The sequence below is a fragment of the Nelumbo nucifera genome, chromosome 1, assembly GCF_055504915.1.
Source record: "Nelumbo nucifera cultivar China Antique chromosome 1, China Antique-T2T, whole genome shotgun sequence".
In the NCBI taxonomy this organism is placed as follows: domain Eukaryota; kingdom Viridiplantae; phylum Streptophyta; class Magnoliopsida; order Proteales; family Nelumbonaceae; genus Nelumbo; species Nelumbo nucifera.
This window is the reverse complement of record NC_142649.1, coordinates 63,149,567-63,154,520: the sequence shown is the minus strand read 5'-3', so window position 1 is coordinate 63,154,520 and position 4,954 is coordinate 63,149,567.

Here is a 4,954-nt window from a genome sequence, read left to right as displayed (position 1 = left end):
TAGAAGCAGAGAACGTCCTCATTCCTCAATAGTTTTGTAGCCTAAACAGGAGTTCGAATCCCCTACGGTTCTACTCGTAATATTGGGTCAATAAGATATACGCGTACCTAATACGTGCGTTCCAAACTTGGAAATGACGTGGCATTTTTTATGATTGGTATTTGGTAATGTATTATTCATCAAGTAGACTTCCAATTGAATTCGCTTGGAAAATATTGTCTAATTTTGATTATTCCACTTGGTTAAGAAACAGTAAGAAAAATTTTGAAAATAACAGATAATCGTGGATTATCTTTTAATACTCTTCCACCTGTAAGTGGGTTTTTATGTGGCCTAGGGGAAGTAAAAAATCTGTTTAGTGCAAAAGCTAAAAATGGGATTTTACATAAAAAATGAAAAAACCATGAAAAATTCATGAAAAAAGAATGTTGAAATTGAAAATTTGGCTTGGTTTGGCCTTAAAAATGATTTGATTTGGTTTGAGATTTCTCTATAATTTCTTTTTTTGTTTGGTCCAATTTTCTAAATTTTAGGAATCAGATCAAATTATATAGTATACACATAATATATATGTAATTTGATTAGTAAAATTAATGCATGCATAGTATTTGTTACTTTTTATTATTAATTTTTTGGGCTTTTATAGGTCAATCCACCCCTATGAATCTAGAGCTCCACTCAGGGGTGGATTGAATCCTAACCATGGATTGATGCCAAATCGATGGACAGGATGCGGTTTATAGGGGGGCTACTAGTAGACTAGGAGAGGACTGCAATTCAGATTTTCTGAGGGGGATTGCAGTCCAAAAATCCCTCAATTTTATTAATTTCTTAATTTATAACAATTTCTAGATAAAAGTTGCTTAAGTGTAATATTTTTTATTAACTTTATTAACTAGTTATTAATTTTATATCCCTAATGCCCACATTATGTGTGCAGTTGGTGTACATCTCAGCTGCATCTAGCTTAGAAGAAAATAGTTACTTGAGCTTGAAAATCGGTAGGTTTAGCTAGGTTGGGCTAAGTTATAAATGATTATCCCTAAAAGAATTCTTATGACATTTCTAATTGGTTAATTATTGGCTTTATTATTTTAATTATTTTTATAATATTCATATTGAATGTAAATGGTTTATTTTATTATTTTTCATATTTTTTTACTTTTTATTATTACTTTTAACTATCCTATCAATATTAATTATCCTTAAATAGAATTAAATTTTATTTTCATTTTTTTAATTTATGAACTACTAATTTTTATTAGTTTAAGTAATTGTTTTATTAATTATAGTTATTAGGTTTCAAACTATATATAAATTGTTATTGTTGTTGTTGTATGTGTTAAAATATATTGTGTCGTGTATCACACATTATGAGTTTCTAGACGAATTGGAATTGTTTTCGAAAATGAGTCATTTATTTTATATAAGTCTCTTATGTATCATATGCACTATGCACAGTAAAAGGTCTTAACTCATAAAAATTATTAATTTTAATAATATTATTAATTATATAATTAATTAAAAATTCATTAATACAAAATTATCAAATAAAATAAAAAGAATAAATAAAACAAAATACAACGTTAGAACATAAGTTTTGTGTGCAATATATCGAACCCATGTTTAAATCTTAATATTATAAAATTATTAATTAATATTTTTTTGTATTTAAATTTCTTATTTTTATTAGTGTTTATTAAGTTTGATTTTTAAGTGGAATTGAAATGTTTTTGAATTAACATTTGAAGGAAACCAATGATAAATGTATTTTAATTTTTACTAAGTTTTGTTAATAGTTATTATTTTTAAGTGGAAGTTAGTGGATTTTTAAATTAATAATTGTTTAAAATAATATTTTATTTTTGTAGTATGTGCATTATGCATAGTAATTGGTCTCAACTGATAAAAAAATATTAATTATATTAAAATGAATTAATATAAAGTTATCTAATAAAAACTTTAATGAACGCATAATTTTATATATATTTTTATACTATACTAGAATTAAATAAAAACTTTAATTTGAAAAAAAAACGTAGTTTTATAGTTAAGATGGGCAAGCCTGTAGGCCCAGACAAACATTATTACACTTAAGGTGGGAGTTGGGATAGCCCATCATCCTTCATATCTCCTTTGGCTTCAATATTATCTAAAAATAGTTAAAAAAATCCCAAACATAATGCATGCATGGTTGCACTCGGTTTAGTTCAACCCAATTACAAATGTTATGATGTGTGCAACTTAGGTGGTTGGGTTAGGATGAGGATCTATCCAAGCCTAATCTGAAATCTTAAACCTTAAGTTTGGGCTTAGATTAATTTAATCATAACTAAAAAAAATTAATTATAGATTAATTTAATTATGACTATAGCCTAATTTTATATATTTATTGATCTTTAAATATTTTAAGTGTTTAAGTGATATTTACAAAAAATTGAAACATTTAATCATTAATAAAGTAAAATAAATAAAATAGTATACTAACAAATAATATGTAAAAAATAATTATTTTATTAAGTAATTAGCAATAATTTATTATTTTGGTTAAAAACATTAATATAATTAACCCAAATTACTAAATGAGTAAAATATTTTTGTTACAAATTATTAAAATAAAGATTTGATTATTTTAAACAACATTGCATTCTTTCCTTAGTTATAAGTTTTGGTTATTTTTCTTTTCTTGATAAATCTCGTGCATCACATAGGTCCCCACTAGCAAACAAAACAAAATACAACATTAGAACACAAGTTCTTTGTGCAATAAATCATATCCATGATTAAATCATAATATTATTAAAACCATCAATTAATTTTTTTATATTTAAATTTCTTTTTTTAATAGTATTTATTAAGTTTGATTTTTAAATAGAAGTTTTGTTCCATTGATAAATGTATTTTAATTTTTACTCATTTTTGTCAATAGTTATTATTTTAAAGTGGAGCTTTAGTAGATTTTTAAATTAATAGTTTTTTTATTTTTATTCTTTTATAGTTGATTGTTTAACCTCAACCTGTTAAGATTATTTAATTAATTAATATTTTACTTTATTACCTATCCTGAAAGAAGAGGGTTGCTGACATGGACCGTCTTGTTTTATTATATATACTAGCGGAGATTTATCAAGGAAAGTGAAATAACCAAAACTTATAGTTAAGGAAATCATGCAATGCTGTTTAAAATAATTAAATCTTTATTTTAATAATTTGTTACTAATTTTGTAATTTGGATCAATTATATTAACATTTTTAACAAAATAATAAATTATTTCTAATTATTTAATAAAATAATTATTTTTCCATATTATTTGTTAGTTTTCTATTTTTTATTTTAACTATATTAATGATTAAATATTTCATTTTTTGTGAATATCACTTAAATAATTAAAACACTTAAATATTGATAAATATATAAAATTAGGTTATAGTCATAATTCAATTAATCCATAGTTAACATTTTTAGTCATAATTAAATTAACCTAAGCCAAACCCACCCAAGTTGCATGCATCATAGCATTTATAATTGGATTAGACCAAACCGAGTGCAACCCATGAGGGCATTGTTTTTTGTTTTTAACTAGTTTTAGATAATATTGAAGTCAAAGGTGCTACAAGGGATGGGCTACCTCCATTATATAGTCCAATAAACCAAAAAAATTAATAATCTCGAGCTAAATTTTGATAGTGTATTGGTAGTTTTTAAGGTTGTTTGGCCTAGCCCAAGCCCACACCTTAAGTGTAATAATATTTGTTTGGGCCTATAGGTTTTGATTTTTTTATAAATTAATTTTTTATTTAATTCTTTTTTTGGTAATTAATTTTTTATTTAATTCTAGCCTATTATAAAAAATATATAACATTTCTATATATATTAAATAAAATTTATTATATAATAATATTTATGATATATGCATATAACTTCCAAGTTGAGCTTAAACTTGGGCCCTATCCGCTAGGGCTATCATTGGACTCCAAAAGTTTGATACCCAATTAGACTTCAAATTTGGTTATCCAAAATTTGGATGTTAGAACTTGCATATGATTAATAATTCAATTGAATGTGGATTTAACCCCATCCAATTTGATTAAAATCCATGTTTAATAAAAAATTATTATTTTGTATATATGTAGTATAATTATTGTAATTGTACATATGTGCACTTGTACTTTTAAAATTCAAAATCCAACATAATAATAATAATAATAATAATAATAATAATAATAATAATAATAATAATAATAATAATAATAATAATCAGATGTTGATGCTGATCTAAAAATTTCATAATTGGATGTTGTTGTGGATGTAGCTGGATTTGATTTGAGTCAGATTCGTTTACAACCCTACTACCACATTATGTGTGGGTTTGGTGCATACTTGAGCTAGACCTAACTCAAAAGAAAATAGTTGCTTGAGCCTGGAAATTTATAGATCTAATCGGGTTATGCTAAGTTATAAATGATTTGTTACTTATTATTATTAATTTTATTTATCCCATTAATATTAATTTTTAATAGTTTCTAGGTAAAACTTGATAAAATTTAACATTTTTATTAATTCCCTACTGTCCGCATTATGTGTGGGCTTGGTGAAGATTTGAGCTAGACCTAGCTTAGAAGAAAATATTTGCTTGAGCCCCAAGTTAGGCTAAGTTAATTATATTTAAAAATAATTAAATTGTATTTTAGTTTTTTAATTTATGAACTACTAATTAATTTTTGTCAGTTTCTTATATTTTAACAATTGATAGATAAAAACTTGCTAAATTTTAATATTTTTATTAACTTTAATAATTCTTATTAATAGTTATTAGGTTTCAAATTTTATATAGATTACTATTATTATTATATATTACTATTATTATTCTATATATTTATTATATACAACATTATTATTATTATTATTATTGTATGTATTGAAATATATTGTATTATGTATCACACGTTATAG